General features: G+C 37.2%; 1 protein-coding gene across 1 annotated transcript in view; it reads right to left on the bottom strand.

Moving 5' to 3' along the window:
* The window catches only part of ANOS1 (anosmin 1), a 128,226-nt gene that overhangs the window by 12,447 nt on the left and 101,243 nt on the right, over positions 1-14,536 (bottom strand). The gene's annotated exons all lie outside the window — the stretch shown is intronic.

Below are 14,536 nucleotides of genomic sequence, written 5' to 3'. Positions count from 1 at the left end.
GTGTGGTTAGAAAGCACAATTTGACCCTGAAAACACTCATATACCAAGCACAAATAGCAAACTTACCATCTTTCCCAGAACTGGAAATATAACTTGTATAGAAACACTAAACTTGAAGGACATACTAAGCACTAGCACTCATTCTTGCAGCTCTAAGCTGAAACTAGCCAAATTAGTCACTTAAGTAAGAACTCCTTAAGGACTGTTACAGTAGTTGACTTATTCAATYACTTTTATTCTCAAGTTAAAAAAAAATAAGCAAACCAGAAAAATGACCTAAAAATTTTTTTAAAGTTACTGATGTGGACATAATCTTCAGCTGTCCAAGTTGAAGAGTTTTAGATCTTTCAGGCAGTTGCACAAAATTAATTCTTCCAAAGAAACTAACAGCCAGTCTCAAGTATTTTGGCTATGATTTTCAACATACATTTTCYAAAGTATAAAATGAGTTTCTAGACTTATGAAAAGATTCCTATGCAGACATCACCTGAGCATGGTCTTGAAGCTCCACATATGCTTAGTTTTTTTGCTGATCAAGGATATGCATTTAGCTTTGCTGGAAAGAAATCTCAAATCTCTACCTAGAAATGTATTGACATGGGAGTGATCTATAGCCTGTTAAAAAGATGCTTTGGCTCTCACCTTTCACCCAAAAAAGCATTTAAACCTAAATGACCTATCTCCACAAAGCTATTTCACCGTCAATTCTGTTTATGAAGACATTCTTCTCCAGGTTTGTCTCCCTTCTTCCCTCTCCAACCTAAAAACTTTAGCTGCATTTTAATAAAAAACTAAAATGTAATTTCTTGAGAAAAATGGATATTTATTCTGTTTCTCTTAAAAAAAAAAAAAAAAAAAGAAGAAGAAGAAGAAGAAGAAGAAGGAGGAGGAAAAACCTGCAAAAGCAGCCTAAAATCCTATTAATGTGAATGACAGATACATGCGTTTGTGCACTTTGAAAAGTTCAGGTTCATATGCACAATTTAATCATCTTAGTTTGAAATGTTTTGCTTAAACTTCTGCAACATTTTTGAAGTTGTTCTTATGCAACAGTTAATAGGCATACCCTAGACATACACTGTACATCTGCTAAAACTCATAATCTCCACAAAGAATTTGAAGCTCTTAGTCCAATTTAGAAAAATCACCCAGAACAATGTCAGTTAACACTGCTACCTTTCCTAGCTGGAATTTCTGTTTTAAATGATTCTACATTTTATTGAAAATAAACTGAATAAAATAAATAATCTCTCTTCCTTCTCTTTGCCAACATTTTCCACATGTCTGTTCTGCTATACATGTCCCTCATTGCCAGCCATGTGAATAATCAATCCAATGTGGTTTCTTTTTTCTCTTCCAAGGTTACTACAGACAGCTTCTTTCTTGCCTCAGATACTTTATTCTGCTTTATAGTACATGTTCTACTGAACAGCGCCAAACTGACAGTCAGGAGGAACTGAAGTCTGCTTTGTAGCTAGAAAATTGGCATAGTAGGGCAGAAACAGCAGTAAACTTTGTTCACGCAACCCAACGTCACCAAAATCRCAACAACCTCGTAACGCTCCAGGACGCGATGTAAATGGATTAAGAGGGTATTTATCAGTTTGTATTCCTTTGACCTACAGTATGTACACCACAGTATGCTGTTCTCAGTACTGTGGTTAGTTCTGCCACTAGTTTGCTGGATGTCTTTAGGCAAAGCACTTCATAGCTCCTTACCACTGTTCCACCTCGTCAAGTGGGGATAATGATAACAGGCCCTGCTGTAAAAGTACTGCAGCTCTACAGTTGCATGTTATTCCGTTTGATGGCTGGTTGCTGCATGATGACTTTCTACAATTTGGTAGAAAAGTGCCGATTAATGCCAGCTGTGACAGCACTATTATGTGGGGAACTGAAACATGGAAACTTATTAGAAAGAAAAACCAAATGGAGCTTGATGGAAAACAACATTTCAAAGCAGATTTGTTCAACAGCAGCAGCTCAAATTAAGGTTTAATTGCAATAAAGAAAGTCTGGCATCAGTAAACACAGTAACATCAAGCTGATCTCTGTATAGTGGCAGGATTTGAAGTAACTAACAAGCAACATCTGATAGATTTAATTTTCTTCATTGTGAATTAAATATGCTAAAAAATAAAGATTATAAAATAAGAAATAGATATCACAAGCTTTATTTAGATAGCATAAAATATTAATTTAAGTTGCATGATTATTTTAATAAATAAGATAACGATGTATTGGTATTTTTTTGTCAAGTAATCTCAACAAAAATGTGTGGGTATATATATATATTTACAATATCATRTACTAACTGTATGTAAAAAGGGGTTGTTATCAAAACAGAGAAGATAATTTGCCTTATGAAAACCTACTCTCTTCATTCAAACCTAGCCTTTCTTCAAAYAGTATGCCATAAGGAGATTGTAATTTCTGTGAACTTACTCAGTAAGAAAATTACTCAAAGAATTTGTTCTGCATGTAGTTAACCTATYGATTTATTATAAATTGCAACTCTGATATTTCATATAACAAACTGCAATGATTATTTGTGACTGGCCACATGGTTTTTGTTTCTGTTCTCTTACTTGGGGGTTGATCTTACAAGCTTCTAAACACTCTGGCCCTGATTCAATAGAGCACTTAAGCATGTGAACAGTTGTGTTGATTTAAATAGTTAAGTGTAGCTAATGGATCAGGGCCAGAATGTTTAGCACCCAGCAGGATCAAGAAATTGATGACCATATACAGCAGAGGTAAAAGATGCTCTTGAATTTGTCTCTAGGTCTTTGATTCTTTTAGATTAATACAAAGAAGGAAATATAGAGAAGTTAAATAATTTCCTTTCTAGTTCATGTATCTTGAAGCATTACTGCTCCAAAAATAAGCTATCGCAAGGTTTATTACATGATTGGGTGAATATTTTATATTTAGTAACATACSACAGGGCGGAATCTGCACAAACACATGAAATACATGCCTCAACATCTATCTACCTTGATTAATCATTTCTAGGTCAAAGTTTGGGGAGCTGTGTATAAATACTGTGTCAAACAGTTGAGAACTGGCTGAAAGGCAGAGCTCAAAGGGTTGTCATCAGTGGCACAGAGTCTAGTTGGAGGCCTGTGGCTACTGGCRTCCCCCAGGGCTCAGTACTGGGTCCCATCCTGTTCAACTTAATCAGCAATGACCTGCATGAGGGGACAGAGTGCCTCCTCAGCAAGTCTACTGATGATACCAAGCTGGGAGGAGTGGCTGACACACCTGAGRGCTGTGCTGCCATTCAGAGAGACCTGGACAGGCTGGAGAGCTGGGCAGAGAGGAACCTCMTGAGGTTCAACAAGGGCAAGTGCAGGGTCCTGCACCTAGGAAAAAATAACCTCAGGCACCAGTACAAGCTGGGGGCTGACCTGCTGGAGAGCAGCTCTGCAGAGAAGGACCTGGGAGTGCTGGTGGGTGGCAGGTTGACCATGAGCCAGCAATGTGCCCTTGTGGCCAAGAAGGCCAAYGGTATCCTGGGGTGCGTTAGGAACACTGTTGCCAACAGGTTGAGGGAGATGATSCTGCCCCTCTACTCAGCCCTKSTGAGGCCTCATCTCGAGTACTGYSTCCAGTTCTGGGCTCCCCAGGACAAGACAGACATGGAGCTACTGSAGAGAGTCCAGCGTAGGGCTACAAAGATGATCAGAGGGCTGGAGTATCTGTCCTATGAGGAACGGCTGGGAGAGCTGGGCCTCTTCAGCCCAGGGAAGAGAAGACTGAGGGGGGATCTTATCAATGTGTACAAGTACCTGAAGGGAGGGTGTCAAGGYGATGCGGACAAACTCTGTTCAGTTGTCCCATGTGACAGGACAAGAGGCAATGGGCAGAAATTGAAGCACAGGAAGTTCCRCCTGACCGTGAGGGGGAATTTCTTCCCTGTGAGAGTGACGGAGCACTGGACCAGGTTGTCCAGAGAGGTTGTGGAGTCTCCTTCTCTAGAGATATTCAAAGCCCACTTGGATGCAGCCCTGTCTAACATGCTCTAGGTGACCCTGCTGAGCCGGGAGGTTGGACTAGATGATCTTCCGRTGTGCCTCCCAACCTTACTGATTCTACGAAATAATACACCATCCATGACAGAAATTTTTATCTGTTTGCATTAAATGGTGAAGTTATGCTATCCCTGCCATAAAGAAAAATATTTTATATCGTCATTGAAGTGCTCAAAAATGTATACCAGTCAAAGACTTCCTGAAGAAATAGTAATAAGTTGTCCCTCATTTTCTTATCACACTACGCAACCCTTGATACACCTTTAMATTTGTGGATATAATAAAATACAGCACTACTTCCAACCCACCTTTCTTGCACAAGGAAGAACTGCAGTGTCCYGTTTGCAGTTCAGTCTACCTGTACTTCCACACCAAAAACAATTATGCCAGTATCTGAGACAAAACATAATGAAGAATCTTCTGCCTGCTTTGATTTTCATTCAGCTGTTTATCAAGCCACCATTATTCTCAAATATAAATGTGGTTCTATAACATGCAGCTTACTATTAACACTTTTTCAGGTAAAACTCTGTTGTTGAAATGGTTGGAATGGTTGGAAAGGAGTATGTACGAAGTGCTTAAATATGGATAAAAACCAAGTGAATAAATTAAGCAGTCTTTCTTACTACTACATGATATTTATTACACATGAGAGTGTCACACTGCAGTAACAGCATTGCTGAAAAGCAGTCTCAGTTATCTGAGTACTGTTRTCTCAGTCAGTACTTGATCAAAACACTTATTTGTTTATCCATGAATTGGTTCACAAGCCATTTTCTGCCCCTCTGAATCATGGAGTCTCTTGCCAACATCTGAAACTTGAAACCAATGACAGGATAAGAAATGATGCAATACCACATGTCTTATTTTAGATATGATAGTTTAGCAAATGCAAAATGAGTTCTTAATCTTAGGATACATAGGTAAGCTCAATTATTTTTTAACTAATTATGCTGCCCTAATGTCTTAATGGATTGGGATCCTCTCTGCACTCTTGTTTTCTCTGTAAAAACTATAATGTTGATGTGTTCTATTCAGTCATTTTAGGTATGTTCTCTTAAAAGAATGAAATAAAAATTGCTCTGGTTCTTTAGGTTCCATTCACCCAATATAATAAAAAAATGAAAAAAAACCAAAATGTCAAATGTTTGCTTATGAAACTCATAGTACTCATGACACCTCCGAAAGAAAAAAAAAATAATAATCATCTATTCAGGCAATATGATTAAAATAAACACCAAAACTCTCAGTTGACATTTAAACTTCATTCAATAAACAGTTCTTAGCAAGGCCAACTATACTATTTCCTGCTTTTATATGGAATATAAGCAGCAGTGTTTAAATTGCAAATATTTTGTTGGTCACATTATGCCATTTAAAACAAACTTTCTTTCTATAGAATGCATTCTTTGTATAATACAACAATAACCCTTTCCAAAAATGATATTAAAAAGCAGCATGTAATTTAGAGATGGGCTTGAGCCACAGCATTTGTTTCCATATCTGGACCTAGGAAGCCTCAAGGTTTAAGAATGTTTGTTTTAAGCAATTTAARTTTGGGACCTTCACTAAGTTGGATTATCTCTACTCTCATTCCCTTTCCCATCCATGCCATCCTATATAAAGTGAGTTCAACAGTATCTTATTCTGTTTTTCTGTTTAAAGAAAATTTGCCTCACGAAAGCTCCAAGTCTCATAATATCTACTTACAGCTTGAATAAAAGCTTCCTACATTATTCCCTCAAAGYCAGATTTTCACAGATACCAAACATCTAAAAATAGGAAAAGAAAAAAGAAAAAAAAGAAAAGCAAAACGAAGCCTCAATATGGYAGTACTTCTATTGAAAATGTCACTGGGTATTTCACCACTAACTAGCTTTCTGTGTAACACTGACGATTCTGGACYTTAACCTAGACAGGTAGGCTATATTCAGAGTAGGGAATCTGGGAGTTCTCCATTTCAGAGTCCAGGTACGACTCTGGTAAGGTTTAACCCTTACTTCAACCTGGGAGTAGACGTAGAGATGCATTTGCTACTCTATGARAAGAAAAGCTGTCTGTCTGGATTTGCATGCATGTACAATTAAGTTCCTAAAATGGATACGCAGGTWATGTACCACAGCATACCATATCACAGGTTGCTTTGCTGAACTGCTATTCATAAAGTTAGCAACATTAATATGTAGGTCCTATATGAGTAGTTTAAAASTACTTATTAAGCCTAAGAGAAAAATAACTGAGAGAAAGCAGGWTAAATGTACGTAAAATCATAAGCGTATAGGCAGAGTGAATAGAGCTTGACCGTTTATTGCATCTCCAATACAGGAACCAGTATTCAAAAGAAGCTAGCAGCAGCAGCTCCAAAACAAATAAAAGATGTGGTTCTTCATGCAAGAAGTACTTAAAACTCTGGAATTCCTTAACTCAGGATGTTCAGATGTCAAAAGTTTACATGACCCTGATGGGACACTGGACATGGTTATGAAAATCATCGAGGATAATTAAATACAATGAGACCACACTGGGCTCAGCAAATTCCATGAGCTACAAGTTGTCTGAAGCTGACAGAATAATCTGTAGAAGTTTTATTATTTACTTGCCCTGTTCTTATACCCCTTGGGATTTGCTTCTGGCCACTGTCAAGATTAGACTACCTAGTGGGATGAATGTTTGGTCCAAATCACCCCAGATATTTTTATGTTCAGTATATCAAAAGCGTCAAAAGTAACCGGTGCTTAAAACTCATTATCCATCACCTGCATACCTGTCGCATTCACACCCTTTTTGATGTCACTCCATCCAACTCTAGCTATTCCTTCAAATGCTCCAGTTTCCTTCCAAGTCTGTGGTGTTTATGCAATTTGTTTTATGGCCACTTAATCAACTAAGCTAATTAAACAATATAGGTTAAAAAGAAAGAGCTGGCACGTGGAGAAAAATCTACTCAATTAGCAAGATGACATTTGTTAGTTTAAATGACCTTCACCATAAGCACGATGACATATTGCTGATAGCTTAACCTTCTCTAGTAAACTAAATTGTAAGCTAAATATTTTACATCAGAACTTATGTAGGCTAAGGGAACACTCAGGTATCAAAGGGGAGAAGAACTGGATGGTAAAAAGCTTGCCATTTTATTCATCAGTTATCAGACTGCTTAACAAAAGATGTGACTACTGACAACCTTAGCCAAACTTTTTTTTTTAATATACTGTAATTGTTGTTAAAATAATTCACCTCAGACTGTGGTAAAAGGTCAAGAGATAATAAGAAAAAAATAGAAAATCATGTACTGGAAAGACACAGATGTTATTACTGATGTCACATAAAGATGCTGTTTTTCAAAAAACTATTTTTCTGGAGAGTCAAAAATCAGACAACAAAATTGGCCACTACTTGGCCAATGAATTTTTTTCAAGGTCTTGAATAATGAGTTTTCTCTTGGTAAATAATTCCCGAATGTGATATTCAATGTCTATCTGCACTCCTATTGCAGGTGCTCATCCTACATAATGATGGTCCATCTTCGGATTGCACTCATAGATCAAGTTTACAATTTGCACTTAAAATTCTATTTGATCTTTTAACATAAGTTCAATGACAATCAAGTTCAAACTTGTATTCAAACCAAATTTAGGAACTTATTTCTAAGCTTAGGAATAATATAGAAGACCTCTTTTAAAAACATGTGAAGTCCCTGCCTGAGTCAAGTTAAATACACCTTCACAATTACTAACAGTATTCTGGAGTACGATTCAAACCATATCGAGGGTTTGAGAACAGCCTACATGTAAATTTTAAAATTAAGCCATATGTGAATCAACCACACAAGGTATAAGAACTAGTAGACCAGATCACTGGATCAAATCAATCCAATATAGCCACAGTTTGACTTCAGCAGACATGCACAGACATCTGCTAAGCAAAATCAGTCTTTTGAGCTGCCTTAGTTTTGAGATCACAACRTGTAGCTCTGATTTGGCTTCTGACATTTGATTTCCTGGTGGAAATCTGTTCCAAATACATTCCTGGGACTAACCACTGGAGAGATTTGCTCCCAAGTCTCTCACAGCAAGAGAGACCTCAACTCAACTACCTACACAGGAGGTTTGGAAGCAAGCATGTGAAAGGCAAGAGTCAGTGGTTTTCTATTGTGCCTGCAGAAACGTGAAGAAATACAGTAAACTTTGACCTTGAAGAGACTCTTCTATATTGTCTCATTTGCAGCAGAGAAGATTGTATTCCACTCACTAGGTTGACCCTCTGGAAAATTTTAAATCTTTATTATTTCCTCCCAAAATAAATTGCATAGTATTTGAAAAGATGCACTTTATAGCAGGAGCTTGGACTAGATGATCTCCAGAGGTCCATTCCAAACTTACCGATTCTACGATTCTATCTGTTCTACTAATTGCATTATTTTGCCTCATATCCAGGCATCCGAGAGTCAGCTATAGCACATACGGAAAAGTAAACTATGCAATGTCTCCTGGTAAATTTCTTGACAGTTGACCTAGTCAAAGATTCCTGACCTCAGGCCCAGCTTTACTACTAAATCTCTAAATACAAGTGAACATTATGCATGACCATACAATCAACCCTACTGAGCCAATGTCTCTGTATTCACATGGAAGTATGAGGGAAATATATTTCTGTAAATTTTGCTATAATTAACATTGAGCTCTTCCTATCAAAAGACCATCACCACAGTGATACCTTCAACTACAAATACTTTACTGCTTAAAGATTTATAATTAGAAAATGGCCAGCTGCTCAAACATTGATCTGCCTAGCACAACAATTAGTACCAAATTAAACAATTCCTTGACGTTAAGCAACTACTACTGAACTCTCTACAATAACAAATGGTACAGCTAAAAACTCTTACTATCATTGAATGGTTTCACTGAGGAGTTTCACTAACCTCAATGGCTGTAGTTGCTTGAGAAGGGACCATAGGACAACACTAGGAAAGCTTTCAATCATTTTTAAAACCTGTCATTTGAAATACCTTATTGCAAATAAAGAGTCAGCACATACAGTCACCTCATTTATCTCCCTGAACTCAGTGAAAGTTAATTTTGTTTTCCTAAGATCTGGTTTTAAAAGCATTTGTGGCAGCTTTCTGTTTGCTTTGCCTTGCCTTCTATTTAATACTTCCCTGTAATTTAATTCGTGATTCTTGTTCGGTTGATTTATCAGACAATGGAGGAGTCTTTGCCTCACCCTGTTTTAAGTGTTCTTTTCTTTGCATTTCTGGTAAATGCTAAGGCAAAAAAAAAAAAAAAAAGAGAGAGAAAAAGAAAAAAAAAGAAAAAAAAAAGAAATCTGAAACTAAGCCTTAATGCATTTTAAATATTTGACTTTTTAAGCAAAAATCAATAAGCAGATATATTGATTTAAAATACCTACAAGTACTTTAAGTGTTTAAAATGAGGTAAATATTCAGTCTTCATTCAAGGGAAAGTGAATCATAGAATCACAGAATGGTTGAGGTTGGAAGGGACCTCTGGAGATCATCTAGTCCAACCCCCCTGCTCAAACGSRGTCACCTAGAGCATGTTAGACACGGTTCCGGCAACAAGGACCCCCCTTGCTGAAACCTAGGCTTGAACCAGGGACCTTTAGATCTTCAGTCTAACGCTCTCCCAGCTGAGCTGAAGGAAAATAGAATTTTACCTGAGCAAGGATAGTTACATTATACTCAGATAACAGGTACTGAGAAAATGGTAGGGGAGAAAAAGTAATGGATTAGAAAAATATTATTATGGCATTTTGCATTAGAATGAAATCATCACATCAAATTACATTCTAATATTTTCATGTATGAGACTATTGCATCAAGTGATGAGAATTGCTGCAGTGACTACATACAGAATAAAGTTTCTTTTTACCTTCAATTTATGAGAAATATCTTATTTTCAGATCCTGAAGATCCAAACTGGAGCAATTTGACAGCTTCTCAACTGAAGTCCAAAACCTCAGCTCTCTAGTTGCCAAACCATTATGGAACAGAGGAAAAATAAGTTTTTTTCCTCTTATTTTCATAGCTTGTGTCTTGATTACCGCATAAGATACCTAGGATCTCAGTTGTCATAAATCCCTAATCCTTCTAACTAGAAGGTTTGGTTATGGATGGTAGTCCAAGACTCCAGCACCACGGAGTTAAAACTGATTTAAGTTGGTTCCAATGCTTGCCATGAATAGCACAATTTCTAATTTCACACAGTCAAGATGGCCAAAAAATCTGGCTACAAGCAAGTTCTTTTCATTGACAAAAGTGGAATTCATGCTGTTTAAGGAATGTACTGTGTTTCTCTAATCCCAAGCCTAAGTCAGAAGCAGTAAGTGAAAGACATTTTCTTCTTTTAGACAAGAAGCAATTGTATTCATATGATTACAATATGCTTTTGTGATAACTCTGTCTAGCAAAATTCTGTGCATTTTCTAAGCATCTTGTACTGCCTGAAGTATGGTGTTAGAATCTTGCTAACATACATCTTGAAGTGATGAAATTAATGCCATCATACGGAGACACTCATACTGAAAGATTGTTTCAGAAAGATTTATTTTAATGTGAAGTCCAGATCCTACATTCCATTCATGCCTCATGCTTTCTGAAGCTAATGGGACATACGAAACAGCACTTGAAGAACTGGCCTAAATAAGTCTTTTCTGCTGGCAAACTGTAGCACATTAGGGCCTGTATACATGGAAACTGGTTCATCAGCTGTCCATTTATTTAGATTTTAAACACTGCATTCAGTTTAAGTAATGGTAAGCAATCATTCCTGTGGCATGTAATAAAGCCAGTTCAGTAACAGTTGCAACATTCCCTCTACTTCAGTTGTTGCACAGGACAAGTCTGATGAATTCTATTCAGAGGGATACAAAAACAAGAACTTTAACCTTGATGTCATCATTGTTTCCTTTCATTGACTTCCTAGAGGCACATCTGCAAATGACACCGAGGAATACAACTTGTTTGTAGTAATGGAAGAGGCATCTTTGAATGTCAAGAAACATCATCATGCCCCCAAAAACCTTACAGACCACTGCAGTAAACTGTTTGTTGGCCTTTGCAGCCTGGTGTTCATAAGGTTAAGGAAAAAATCCTTGTCACTCACAAAAAATACCAATGTCTATTATAGAGCCTTCAAGATAGAGCCTTTGATTTAACTTCAAAGTTAGTTCTACTTTGAGCAGATCGCTGGACCAGATGACCTCCAGAGGTCTCTTCCAACCCCAATTGTTCTATGATTCTATTCTATTTTACCCTTTCTAGTCATTTTAATTTGCCTCAAATTCAAAAGCAAAACAGTTTCTAAGCTATCAAACGAACCAATTAAAATAAATAAATCATCTAAAACAACCTTAAAAACATGTTTGTCTCTTAAATAGTAACAGAGACTGCCTGAAATCCACATAGGTTTTTCCTTCTTTTTGTTTCTGTAATTAGTGATGTGTTTTGATTCTACAGTATTAGGAGGCAATGCAAAACTCTTCTATGTAGTCATCTTGGTTCTAGACAGAATTCCAAAAAGAAAAATCTTCCCAAGTGTAAGTAGAATGACAAGATTACTGAGTTCAGGCATACAACAACAACAACAACAAAAAAAAAATGAGCAGCTTTACCTACAGAAAATTAATAACATTATTCTTATAAAGTGAAAAATTTCTGTCTTAGTAGTTGTTGAAGTATTCGTTACATCTAAAAGACATTCTATGTCAGCATCTCATACTAGTTTAAAAGTTCTCATTTTGAAATACCCTCAAAATCTTTATACAATAATTATTTCATCACCACTAACATGCAGCCATCTCCAGAGAACTATGAATACTACTGCAAAAAGTACAGAAAAACTTCAAAACAGAATCTGACAAAGCAAAGATTATCACAACCAATTGAAACTGTACTTAAGATGTCCAACACCTTCAAGCTTGAGACTAGCGTTTCTTTGTATGTCATGCAAATTCTCAACATTAACAATATACTTATTTCACATGGTTTCATTATACTTTCATAACTGTTATTTGTTTTAAAGCCATACATTCTGTTTGGGACTACAGAATGGCTGCATTCCTGCTGTGTTGTTTCAATCGCAAACTATAAAATAACAAGAACATTAGAGCAATCAACAGCGACTCTTGTTTTCATCTACCATGTAAAACGTAGAGAGGTCAGTTCTGCATGCAGAAGCATTTGAACTTTGATTGCCTATCTGCAATGAAAATAACCTAGATCAGGTCATAAAGTAGGCTGAGGTGAATTCTTGCTCAGTATCTCCTATTATAGCTGCTGCTCTCTTATACCTCCTACAAATCCCTAAACACTATTTGATACAGGGGAAATAAGTGTGGCTACAGTTCCAAACTCAGTTGGCGCCAGTAACTGCTGTCTTTCATAAAGGCAAGATACAGCCAATTTGTTTCTCCTGCTGCGTTCCTACAAGCACTCAAAGAAACTTGCTCTGCAGTAAATTGTTACTAGTAAACGTACAGTCAATAYCTTGTCCATGCACTACATAGCCTGGAAGCTCCTGTAAGAGCTTATACAAACTGCTAGCTTCTCAGGAGCAGGCTGTATTTCATCTCCACATGAGGCAATGGCTCCTGCTGAGTTATTGCAGAAACTGTCATTCAGACCACAGATATTTTCAAGGGGGAGAAGGGGGAGAAGGGAGACAGACAGTTCAAGGTATCTCCTTTGGAGCAAAATGAATACCTCTCCAAACTCCAAGGTCATAATGACTCCATCTCCACTCTGACTCCGTAACAATGACTTGGACAACTACACTACAAGTAAGGTGAACTTCACTAGAGGTGCTGGTCATATGATACATGACCTTCATGATCTCTCTTTGGGAACAGGTTGGCAGGAAAAGGGCTGAGGCTGGATCAATTGTACCATTGGGCTGATTCCTACCTCTAGACCTTGCCTTACAACTTTGGAAGACTTCAAAGTCTCCCCATTTGTAAATCCTGCCCCTTACATTTTTGAGTTCAAACTGTTCAGAAGTGAACTTCAGCTCACAGAAAGATGCTGGACATCTCTAAGTCTTCTACAAATGAGGTATCTAGTCTGAGCTAATCATCTAGGTTCATGATTCACCTGCTCTGTGGGATAAACTGCTTCTGAAACCACCTGCTTCTCTTTTTTTTGACTATAAAAGGAGCTTGGACAACTAGTTTAGACTAGATACCTCACTTACAGAAGGCTAAAGATCAATGAGATCAATCTCAAGCTCAGAATACATCCATCTCACTTTGGATAATTTAAACTATATTATTCAGTACAAAATTCATGATTAAAAATGTTCCAACTTTCATTTAAACTTTGAACTATCTCAGCTTTCCAKGAAGCAAAGCAAAAATGAAATGTAATGTGGAAGGCTAGGGGAAAAAAAATGGCATAGCCAAGATTAGAGACAAATATTCAAAGTGTGTGTGTGGTAGGGCTAAAGCAAAGCTTTGATTCAAAAGAGTTTTGATATGGCAGGGCTAGAAAAGGGGCAATTTAAACATGCAGACACTTTTAAAGAAAAGCRAAGGATACACATCCACGCTCTCTAGTATGACGACTCCCAATCAGATTGGTGCTGCATACACCTAAGCCYAAAAGAACTCAAGCATTTCTAAAATCCTTTGAAAGATTCTAGAGGAATAGGTGATTTTCCATTCTGTAGTCCTGTATTTCAAACACAAAAATTGAATGGATTTTATACAAGTGTTACCTTTACACATGTAGATGGCTCCAGTTTAAAGCACTAACACTGCTAGTATCTTTTCAAATATTAGAATATGAAGCTGTACTGCAAAGCTGGAAAATGTATAACAACGTATTTGCTCCTTGAGGGCAAGAAAGGAAAATCTCTCTCTGACTTCTAAACCTCATGAAGTACTTAAAATTTATGGCATTCTCCCTTATATTGGAAGATTAAAACACAAAATCATTGCTGCCAATAGACTTTCTGCAAAACAGAAGGCTGCAGCCTAGCAGAAAACTACCCTAAAGTAAATATTTTTCCAATGATTGTGGCAAATTACTCATCCAGATCTCCCTTCAGGGTGACGTTTTAAAGTTTGACGTAAATCCCATGTTGGGCCTAACCTGAGTTTGTACTGCTCTAAATGCTGGGGTATAGGCTAGAGTTTACATTTTGTGACACCATTGCATAAAGTCGATATATACTCATTTCCTGACTTTTTTCTCAACTCACCAAATTTGACATGCCCCAGTGGCATCAGGAGAGGCACTACACGTGAATGGTATGTGCTTGACACCTTCTGACCCATGCCAGTGAAAGAACATTCATATCCACAAGAGTTCTATAGAACATAAGGCCAAGCTCTGGTTCCCTGTACAAAACTTTACAGAAGCCGTACCCTTTGAATTAAATCATCTCAACTTTAGGAAGATCCAGTATGCCAAAATGGCTGACTATAATTTTTGGACAGCTGATTCACATTACTTCCTTCTGTCAGATATTTACACACACATA

The sequence above is a fragment of the Rhea americana genome, unplaced genomic scaffold (genome assembly GCF_003343005.1).
Source record: "Rhea americana isolate MKP2758 unplaced genomic scaffold, rheAme1 scaffold_7, whole genome shotgun sequence".
Classification (NCBI taxonomy): Eukaryota; Metazoa; Chordata; class Aves; order Rheiformes; family Rheidae; genus Rhea; species Rhea americana.
Note: the sequence above shows the minus strand (reverse complement) of the source record. Positions and strands in the feature narration are given on the sequence as shown.